The sequence below is a fragment of the Palaemon carinicauda genome, chromosome 23 (genome assembly GCF_036898095.1).
Source record: "Palaemon carinicauda isolate YSFRI2023 chromosome 23, ASM3689809v2, whole genome shotgun sequence".
Taxonomy (NCBI): Eukaryota; Metazoa; Arthropoda; class Malacostraca; order Decapoda; family Palaemonidae; genus Palaemon; species Palaemon carinicauda.
This window is the reverse complement of record NC_090747.1, coordinates 35,166,050-35,178,549: the sequence shown is the minus strand read 5'-3', so window position 1 is coordinate 35,178,549 and position 12,500 is coordinate 35,166,050.

The window sequence follows — 12,500 nt, the reverse complement described above, 5'->3', positions numbered from 1 at the left end:
TATTTTTGAGTAACTTACGGTAAGACACCTAAAAACAGATATTTTTTACCAGAAACTGGCACGCCAGAAATGCACCAACATTCACCTCTATAACATTATCTAAGTTTTCCTACTCAAAACATTTCCCTTAAGGATATAATTCAATATTAGGCAATTATCATTGAGTATCTTTTCATTAATAACCAAATTTTCACAGAAGAAAACTACGGCAACTATCAATTTGCTCATAAGAAAAATAGAAACTTTCACTAAAAAAATAAATTTAATTATCAATAAGGAAATCGTTCTTACAAGGAAAATTGAAGTGCAATTATTTTTTCGATAAATAAATGTAATGTTTGAGTCGAATTCAATAATGTAAAGTGATTATCAGGTTGCATTATTTTATATATATAGCGCTCGTAAGTTACATCACATTTTAAAATACCATGCATCACATATAGGCTACAAACTGATAACATCTAAGCTAATTACCTTTAAAAGAATTTTACTTAAATAACTATTGTCTACATATAACTATTGTGATTATGTATCTATTACTAATGAATGAATTTCTCGGTAATGTTCATAATGAATATGATATATTTGCTCATTAGTTACAAACAGTTCTTGACCAACTCATTTACTTTAGCTATCTAAATCATTTGAGATTTCCCTGTTTTTATGCCAAAAAGAAAAAAAAATAGCTCATCGTCCAAATGATTAATAATCACTATCTTGATTCCTTGATTTTTACAGTGAAGAGAAAGGGAGAAAATTAGTGATAAAATAAAGTCTTAAGAAAAATTCAAATCTTCCAAAAAGAGAGATTATCCTCTGTTCATCGTTAATAGTTCAGGAGACATTGGGGTTAACCTTGCAATAGTGTATATATATTTTTTCTAGTCCTATTGTGATGGATGACATTCCCAAACCCTTGAACGTTTGTTTGTAATTATTTTTTTTTTTTGGCTGACATTTGAAATATTACTGGTACATATTTATTACTATGGTACTGTGAGCAATATCAAAAGCATACCTGGATTAAGTACTCTATTAATGTGTTACTGTTATTATGATAACGTCTTGGATATTATTTAGCATTATTTACATTCATCATGATAATATATGTTCACAATATCTGGAAATCGATAAGAAAATAGCAAAAACAACAACCAAATGAATGATGACATCAGTAGCTAAAACATTCATTAAGTTCTTTAAATTACCCCTTACCAGAATATTTAGAAAAAATCTCGTTACTCTTTACCACACAATGTAAGCTTTAAACATTCACCACCGTAACTCAAACAGAGATCTGTTAATACAGATCATCTTCACTCTCTGATTCAAAGGATCATGAAAAATCTGCTTTCCTGTATGTTTATTGTTGCACTTGTCCTCTGCTTGGCAGTTGCAGAATGTGGGACAAGATATCTTTGCACTCTTAGAGCTGCACTGCTTAAGACGGCATGGTGTGCTGCTTGTGCTTTCACGTGTAATATCTTTCATCAGTTCTAAAGGTGCTGCAGGCCTATACATCTTTACTTGATATGGGACCCCATCTCTGTTATGCTACCCCTAATCTTCTACACTTTCATCTGGGGTTTGCTGCCCATCAGCAGGTTCCCATAACATTACCTGAAAGTGAGCTCGCTTCATATGGTGAGTAAGTGCCTCATCTGATTAAAGGTGAAAGCCGAGATTAGATCAGTTTTCTCTCATTGCGGTGAAGAGCATGTCATGAAATTTAACCATAGTTTTCCAAATCTCGGGACCACACAAGAGGCAAAGCAGGCGACAACAAGTTTCCATCAAGACTTCGTCAGAAGTGTTTGGTTGAACCACTTGAGTAAGAGCAGAGTTGTTATGCTTCGTCATGACTCAATGGCAAATACTTTATCTTTCCAAAAGGGGTATGAAACTGTCACACCTCGTAATCACATGACAGGGTAAAAGCTGCAAGCATTTATTCCCATGCTTTATAGCTGCAGTAGGTATATTGATAATTATTCCATAGAATTCCCTCATTATGACTTTTTTGGAGAGGTGGTTTTTTCAACAAAAGTACACCAACTGCACAGACACATCCATATACTCACTCATTACCCGAATGTGTTCCCTGCTCTCCTCTGTTGCCAAACGAAGGTTGTAATTGATGATGTTGATATCAACTTGTCCATGTCCAAATTCTTCAGCCTCCAGACCAATCATCTTCACATTCACATCATCATCATCCTGCGCTGAAGGAAGAAAGGCCAATCGGTTGCATTTTGTTGTTTACATTTTTCATGAGCAGATTTTTAGCTAGCAGACGAATGATCATTGTCATTTTGATATCAGGGGGCATAGCTGCAGATGTATATCTCTCATGTTGATGAAACTCAATGGATCCCTCCCAGTACCTGTCAAAGACAACATACGCCTAATGACTTCAAGATACTGATTTGCTGAAGTTAGCTGCCAGCTGTTTCACTGCTGCATTTTTTGACCTTGAGATTAGGTACAGTCTTGCAACACCATCATTTATTTTTACTTTAGGATGAGTGGTTGACTGATTTAATAACGCAAGGTGGCTGACAAGTCTGAATAGGAGGAGCGCTAGTTCATAGCTAAGGACATCCTTTAAGTCTAGGTTCCTGTGAGCACTTGCCATGAGCATTCGTGCTAACAACCTTCTTGTGTCATAGATTGCCTTGCTGCTAATTCTGACTCCTTTCTTCACTTTCTCTAGAGAGATCACCTTTTTTTTTTTCACTGGCTCATAGAAACCTCCAGGTAATCTTCCTGGAAATTTGTTAGCCATATTTAGCCACTAGCAACGGCATTTTGGACATTAAATTTGATATATGCAGTGTATCCATTGATAATGCACATAGGCTTTTCATGTGAAGATTTAAGAGGTTGAATGCATTTATGTTGCTTGAACTGTGTATCTATAGACAGAGAAACAATGTTTCGCACATCATATGAAAGGATTAATTTTGCCACCTAATCTTTATTAGAAGGTGATATCAACAAGTCCACCTCTTACTTTTTCATACCGGATGTATTTCTATTCCCTAATCTGGTATGAAAACATAGCATTCCATAGTAATTCTTCATTGCCGTAGACATGCTCCCCTCTTAGGAATACGTCCTTGGCTTACTTCAGCAGAAGAGCATTCATTTCGGGCAGGTACCATGTGCAATACTTGCTGTCATTCCAGTGTGCGGCATCAAATAAGTATGGTAAAATTTGCTTAACACCATACTGGTTTTAAGCAAATTTTACCATTAACTTTCCTACCATACTGGTAGGAAAGTTAATTTGCTTCTTTCTCTGCAAGGATAAAGAGCAAGTCAATCCATACTAGTAGTAGGTGGGTGAGGCCACCAGCCACCTGTTAAGATACTACCGCTAGATAGTTACTGGGTCCTTTGATTAGCCCGAATACTACATTGGATCCTTCCCTCTTGTTACTGCTACTTTTTCTCCTTTGCCTACACATAAATTGAATAGAATGAACTATTCTTTCCACATTCATGTCTGTTCTCATACACCTAACTACGCTTAAATAACCAAACAATTCTTATTTCAAGGGGTTAACTACTGTACTGTAATTGTTCAGTGTTTACTTACCTTTTCGTAAGGGTATAATTGGCAGTTAGCTATGGTAAGCAGCTCTTCTATGAGAAGGACATTTCAGTATCAAACCAATATTCTCTAGTCGTGGATAGTACCATAGCCTCCGTACTATGGTCTTCCACTGTCTTGTAGTAGAGTTCTCTTGCTTGAGGGTACACTCAGGTGCACTATTGTACCTTATTTCTCTTCCTCTTATCTTTTTAGAAGTTTTAAAATTTCACATATATAAGATCTATTTTCATGTTGTTGCTGTTAGAAAAAATATATTTCATCTTAATTTTTCATTACCTCTCTTATGGTTTATCTATTTCTTTAATCATTTCCTCACTGGGTTATTTTTCCTGTTGGAGCCCATGGGCTTGTAGCATCATGCTCTTCCAGCTAGGGCGGTAGTTTATCTAACAATAATAATAATAATAATAATAATAATAATAATAATAATAATAATAATAATAATAATAATAATAATAATGTAATGGTTTCTCTCTGGCCTCCTTAAGCTTTGATTGGATGTTTTCAGGGTTGAACTTTACTTCAAGTTACTCTTTGAAACTGGTGATGGCTTCCATACGAAATATTCCCACTGTCTTTTGTCAGGCCTTTCAATTCAGCATATTTACCGTTTCCAGAAAAGCAGACGTCGGGATCTCTTCAAGCCCAGTGCCTTTCATGAGGTTTCCGATATACCCTAAGAATTACATCAGTAAGTACATTGCTCCAGGGTGTACAGCTAGATACTTTCACCAAACTGGATTATACCATTTCATTTTAATGACCACGTATAGCTGCATGTCAGCTACTTTGTGATTTTGAGGTTAACTATGTGGCAGAAGAATTTTTTCTGCACGTAGCATTGTTGCCAACACAGTATCAGGATGGGATGGAGTGGCATCAACCAAGGGCTTGACACATATTTTGTTAGACGTGCTTCAATCACAGTATTTCTAGCAGTGCTCTTCATATACCCTAATGATTCAGTGTTGGCCCCCGAACTGTGTTCAATTTAAGGGACACCTCAAGGTTTGCTTTGGGTGGTGAACAAATCTTTCCTCTGTTCTCAAAATATCTGGTCTTCATGAATCGTGATTGTATGTGGTGCAGAGTTCTGTGGTTCCTGATAATATGCATGTTCTACTGGATAGAGTTCACTCATTTTGAGATCTGATACCTCTGTCTTACGGACTCTTAGTATTGTTGGTATTAGTCTCTCAAAACAATTTTTATTTTTATTTTTATTTTTATTTTTGACTATTTTATAAACTCTATGACATCAGAACGGGTTTCTCATACTCCATTCCTAAAAATTCCAAAAAGATATAACAGTTGCAATTGAAAATCTACACAAAAGATGAAACATACTAAATACATTTAAACATACACCGACAAAACATAAGACATTCGCCTCTTCAATTACCTAATTTCAAGAAGAAATTGGGAGCTTATTACGGAGGGAAAACAGATTTGTCCCTATGAAACTTTTTGCCTAGTGGTGTCAGAGTGCCATCCGTCGAATTCTTGTTCAAGAAATGTGAGAGACCGATAAACAACCAAAAAACTATATTTACCCTAAAGCAAGGTTTAGATTAAAAACCCACCTGTTACCTGGACTAGATTAGGTATCTGCTACCGGATGTTGCAAAGCCAAGTAATTGTGGATCTTAAAGAAATATTACCTCTGATCTAATGAACGTAATACACTGAGGGGAGAGAGGGGAAGACTTTAAAAAAAAGATATATATATATATATATATATATATATATATATATATATATATATATATATATATATATATATATATATATATATATGTACCATATTACGAGCATATGTTCGTTGTTTTAATTGATAATGATGTATTATAAGGTTTTTGAGAAAGGAATTATTCGCGGGGATTCGCACGATATGATATGTTGTATACAGAACGTTGTAAACATCAGATCATCAATCAATCCTTGAAGGTTGAAATTAGAAGACTCATACAAACATGCTGGCAACGTTTGTAAGTATATAATCGTATCTTTATCCCTGAGGAAAATGAGATAATTTGAGCATTAGAAAAGCTATTAGGTATGGAAAAATAAATAAAATAAAAACAATAGTTATACTTTCAGTTAACTTACTTTTTATTGCCATTTGTTTTTCTTTTCAAACGTTTGGATTGGATTCAGTATGTTTCTCCATTTGTATAATTCCAAAATTTATCTTGTATTTTGTGTTAGTGGTATTATAAACCTTCCTCTGTTTAGGGTCATTGTCCAAATCAGAAGTCTGATGTTGCAAACAGCTTTCAACGAACCGACTTGGAAAAGAGCATATGTGACGAACCTGCCGATCCAACTCAAGAGATCTACTAACACTCTTTCTAGATCGGCTCTCTGATACTCTTATCTCTGCTATTGGAGGGGAATGGATTGCTAGGCAGCAATCCCATCTATATTAGCAAATTGGACCGTACCGAGTCAGTTAATCCCGAGATTTTGAGTATCAATTAAGCGACTTTAATCCTAAGGAAATAACAACAATTATTTATAAAGTTTGATTTGACTTTATTACTGAATATGTATGAGAGTCACTGCTTGTATCATACATAAGAGAGATATACGATATTATATAAAATATCAATAATTTACAAGTTTGTTACTGATATTGTTTGTTATTAACCATGAATGGGAAAATAATATAAATCTAGTATACATTTATAGTGATATCCACAACTCCAATTGGAATAACAGTATTATTTATTTTTTTTTTTTTTTTAAATAAAAGGATATGACAGTAACCTATAACGAGCAGGTACAGGGATTCTGATTGACCAAGTTTAGTGTTTCTACTTTTCCATGTGTTATATGAAATCTCGTGAGTAGTGATGCTAATGTTCAATTATAGTGCTTCTGAATGTGAATGTATATTATTTCTGATTGTGCATGTGTAATGCTTTGAAGGTATTTATGTAATGCTTATTTTTTACATCTTTAATATGTCATAGATATGTTTTATATTTTTCATTACCTGCCTTAAAATAACAAACATATTCACTTTCTGAAGACTGTATAGTATTAATAATATAAATAGATTATTTGTAAATTTTTTACAGTGATGACAAAAAATTTCACTATTAGCTTATTAGCTTTGACTTTTGGGAATAAAGGGATAAGGAAAAAACGTAATTCTTAGATAATATGAACTCTTCCTTTGAACATAACTCTTTCTTAGTAAATAAAACTAATTTCCTTGCCAAGCGATATTTGTACATCATCAGATAATGTCGTGTTTCAAAAGTAGATAAAAAGTAAATGGCCACTTTTTATCATACTATCTTGAACAAATCGTTTGGATATGAAAGGCACTTATCTGGAAAATGTCCCTCTGGCTTCCAGCCAAAACTATTTCAGGAAACCTTACAATAAATCCAGTTTACTCACATTCTCAGTTCCATGGCTTTTTCTCTCTTGATAAATAACTTCCTTTCGGGAGAAAGTCTCCTTCCTGCTTTACTGAGATCTGAAGTTCTACTTGTAATATTCTTTCAACAACTAACAATAATGGAATATTAAAATCCCTAAGGATGTAGCAGATTTATTCTGACTCAGGCTATCTCTCTCTCTCTCTCTCTCTCTCTCTCTCTCTCTCTCTCTCTCTCTCTCTCTCTCTCTCTCTCTCTCTCTCTCTCTCTCTCTCTGCATATATATACTATATATATATATATATATATATATATATATATATATATATATATATATATATATATATATATATATATATTGTATATATATATATACATATATATGTGTGTATATATATACATATATATATATATATATATATATATATATATATATATATATATATATATATATATATATATATATATATATATATATATATATATATATATACAGAGAGAGAGAGAGAGAGAGAGAGAGAGAGAGAGAGAGAGAGAGAGAGAGAGAGAGAGAGAGAGAGAGAGAGAGTAGCCGGAGTGTTATACGTTTTCATATTCCTTCCGGTGTTTCCATACATAAATGTAATAAATCAAATCTATCATTTATGTAATTATACACACATGTTTTTTGTTAGTTTTTTTGGATTATATATTAGAAACAACGCGAGTTTATAACAGCTATTGTAATGTAAAGTACTCTATTAATAGATATGTAATTGTTTTAGTGTATATTAAGTAAAACAAAACTTCTTAAGGTAGGATCACTATTTAACCCTGGGTAAGTTAACAGGGCCCAAATTTGGAACCAGGAGCTGACGCAAAGCAATTTTTTCCTAGGTTTCAGCCTGTTGCTTTGTCTGTGGCGTCGTTCTCGAGGTGAGCCGCAAAAGACTTTGTTATGATACAACAGGGGTAGGACGCACAAGGTGGAGCTTCAGATACTCGCAGAGATGTAGCTCTTCAAATTTTTTTGGGTCTCAATTTTGGTACCACACTACTAAACTGTATTGAAATTTCTATTTCGTATGCTTTTACATTTTGTTGAATATTAATGAAAGTTAGAGAGATTTCCACTGAACATTTGTGAATAGTGTCGCTATGTAGGGATGTTGCCATCTTTGTGCTAGGCTGCCAGATGTTCAACTATATAGGGGGAAAACTAAAAAAAAAAAAAAATACTTTTCAGGTTGGCAAAATACTGAAGAAATACACTTCGGCGAAAAGACTCGACGAGATTTCGGAATCTCTTAGTGATTTTAATAATATTGAGTGTGCTGATGACACGTGTTTTTATCAGAAATATGGTGACGTGCCCCAGGTGGACACCATTGACCAGGGAAGTGTAAGCAATTTTTCCCCCTCAGCACTCTCCTATTCTATCTCATCTAGCATCTATTGAGAAAAGGAGTCTCCATTTCACCTTTCTTCTCATTTTCAAAGCAAGAAGAGGATACAATTCCCTATGAAGAAGGTTAAGATGCCTGTACCATGCGACGATGGTGACGACAACGATGTACAGTAGATGACCCTCCCATGACCTTGACCCACTTCAGGAGCCCGTCAGAGAAGGCCCCCATCTCTACCAGAGTGCCATCAATCAGTGTTACTAGATTGTTTTTCGAGTGCCACCCCAGTGCCTTCTTTAAGTGCCACAATGATGTTATAAAGCCCATACCCAACTGTTTGGGTTTGAAAACAAGAGCTCCATGATTAACAAAGTCTGAGGCCGCACAAAAATCAAGGCCAATCATACAAACTTCCTGCCCACTCTCAAAACAGAACTGGAGATTTATATAGCACAAACTATTCAAAAACTAACTCATACTTTGATTATTAAACAGGGATTATGGGCAAGTCCGTTAAGAAATATAGGTGATCGAAAAAATACAGACTTAACAAAACTGACTATATTCTATAAAAAAAAGTTACAGAACTTATGCAAAAAGAATCAAGAACAAAATAAATCACTAGAAATATCAAATCTGAAAAATATCTTAGACTATGACAATATTACTTTAAAAACCATACAGATACCTGTTTCAATGGAAAGTAATGAAAATAGTTGACGCATTAACACTTTTGTGAACAAAATTCTAAATGAAATTAACATAAAATTAACTGATACACTTACGTCATTTGGATCACATAGGCTTAACACTTATGTCAGTTGTTGTGAAAATATATAGCATGTTTATTCTAAGGAGACTAAAGAGAAAGATTAAAGCAAAGCTCAGAGATGAACAAGCAGGATTTAGAAAATGTAGGAGTTGCACTAACCAAATTTTCAATCTGAGACATGTTGTACAGCAATGCAAAGACTATAGAAATCCCCTTCTGATGGCATTTGTGGACTATGAAAAAGCCTTTGATAGTGTGCACCGGGCAATTTTGTGGAGAGTCCTGCATTATTATGGAATTTGTCTTGAATATGTAAATTTTATTAGGTCTGTTCATGAGCATAGCAAGTATAGAGTTGATGTAAATGAAGTTTTATCAAATTGATTTCCAAGGAAATGTGTTGTTACCTATGTTGTTTATCCTCCTCATGTATTTTGTAATGTGTAGAACAGTCAGAGATGGTGGAAAAGGATGGGTGGGTGGATTGGTGATAGGAATTTAGCAGACCTAGAGAATGCTGATGATGCTGTCCTTATTAGCATAACATCACAGGATTTGCAATGCTTATTAACAGAATGCATGAAATATCAAACGATGTTAGGCTGAAGATAAATAAAAGAATTACAGTTTAGTGAAAGATTGAAAAAAAAAAACACTCAGACAATGGCTAGGTTTAGTTAAATTTGGTAATCAATACGCCTGAAATTACATATAAAAATCAGATTATATACAGTGTCAGTTTAGTGAGATCAGTGTTACCCCATGAACATGAGTCATGGTATGACAATCAATGAAAACATCTCCAGTATATTTAGTAGATTTGAGAACAAAGCCCTCAAAAGGATATTGGGAGTTAAATGGGAGGAAAGGATTAGAAATGAAACAATAGGAGAGATTACTCAAGATGCATATATGGATGAGATCATGATGAGGGGTAGATGGAAATGGTTTGGGCATTCTCTCCGCAATCCCTAAGAAATATGAATTCACCTAACGTTCAATTGGGCTCCAAAAGGGGCCATAAGAGTTAGAAGACCTAAGCCTACATGGCTGAGGAAAATGAAGTGAGAAGTAGGGGATGATGAATGGAGAAGTACTGAATAAAAAGTTCAAGATAGAGACGATGGGCGAAATCTAACCGAGGCCCTTTGCGTCAATAGGTCTAGGAGGCGATATATATATATATATATATATATATATATATATATATATATATATATATATATATATATATATATATATATATATATATATATATATACTGTATATACACTCTCACATATATACACACACATATATATATATATATATATATATATATATATATATATATATATATATATATATATATATATATATATATATGTATGTATATATATATATCTATATATATATATATATATATATAAATATATATATATATATATATATATATATATATATATATATATATATATATATATATATATATATATATATATATGCTAGATATTACTGAATATATTTCGTTCTTCTCTCTACATGTTTAGTTAAAAAAAATAAGGAAGGATCATTACCTCATAGTATCCATATAAATAGTATAAAAACTACGTTCGAACACTTCACGAAGGGAAAAATAGTCAGCATTTTGTAATGAGATAACATTCTTATCTTTATCATTTATATAATCATTAACTAATGCAATCATGTCACGCATTTCCATGAGAAAAAAACAACAAAAGTTACTAATATAAGAATATTTTTGGAGAAGAAGAGACTGTTTCAGCCTGATCACCTAAGGAAAGTGTTTCAATCAAGTCATAAGAATGGAAATATAATTACTAATCAGAAATAGGTTTTGAAAAACTCTATATGCCTGAAATTTTCTTTTTTGATGGACTAATTATATACTTTTTCCTGTGATTTATTCCTGTTATGATAACTGGTGAATGAGAAGGAATCATGTAGGAAGGATGGAAAGAAAGATTTTGAACTCTCTCTCTCTCTCTCTCTCTCTCTCTAAAACTTAATACACTATACACATATAAGATGAAATATTCACTTCAAATGTTATTAAAGATTAAAACGAACATTCTAAAATCGTTAAAAAGAAAAAAGAAAAGAGGATAATTACTAGTATTGAAAAATACAGAAATTCAAAGCGTAAGCTCTCTAAAATCGTGTAAATTAAAATGAGAGACAAGAGAGCTCGTACGTTGTCCGGCCCATGTGTTGGTATTGTTTTGTGCAGAGGCCATATGATGCTTACCATGTGAATGGTCTCTGATAGCATAATGGTTTGTTTTGTCATAGGATTATTACTATTATTATTACAAGCTAAGTACAAACACACCTGGAAAATAACATCAACTGATATTAGATTCCATCCCTTTGTATATAACATGACAACATAACCAGCAAACGATAGGGACATATGGACTAAAGGATCATTTTTGATGCCTCTAAGGAATTTGAAGGCAACTTTTAACTAAGATATAAATTAAAACAAGTCCTAGTCGGTAATGAACGGATATTGGCCCTCATTATAAAAAAGGACACTTTAATAATTTTGTCTCTTTGATTTGACTGATTAAGAAATATCAATTCTAACAAAATTCCCATTTTAAACTATTCTTTTTCTTTTGATTTAATGCTTGAGAATGGTTCTTAATAGGATTCAATCGAATCCTTTCGGAGGTGGTATCAGTATGTTTCAAGTGAGACAAACGTAGGCAAATACAGGGATTGAGTCCTTGTTCTTGATACATATACTCTAGGTTTAGTTACGATTGTATGAATAGTTTACTTATGAAATGGATATTACCAAAGTGGGTATGACACTAAATGAGAGGAGATATATGCATTGCTAGAGAGTATTCAAGTTAAAATGCTATACAAAGATTACTTGTCTTCTGTGAGCCAAAATATTTTTATGTTTAAACAGTTTCGATTGCAAATGTGTAGTTTTTTTTTTCACCCATTTTACCAAATCTGTATTACAGGTAGTGAATATTAGATAACAAAAACTTAAGATAATTCTACGTAATATGCTGTTTTTCATAAGGACTGTAAAAGTAATTATAACAATAATGACTTGCCGTTAGCAATCTAACCACATCAGCTACATTGAGCTTGAAAGCTAAACTTTAGAGTTGAAGGCCTCTTGGCATCTATCAAATATTAGTTACTTAATATTAAAACCTAACCTGTCATGTTACACCCTATTGTTATATAACCATTATATGTTACACTGAACTTTAATACTAACGCTTAGCTTCACGTAAAGTTATCTTCAAATTGGATAATGATTCATCCCTGCATTTTTGCATCCTCTTCAGATAACCATGAAGGTC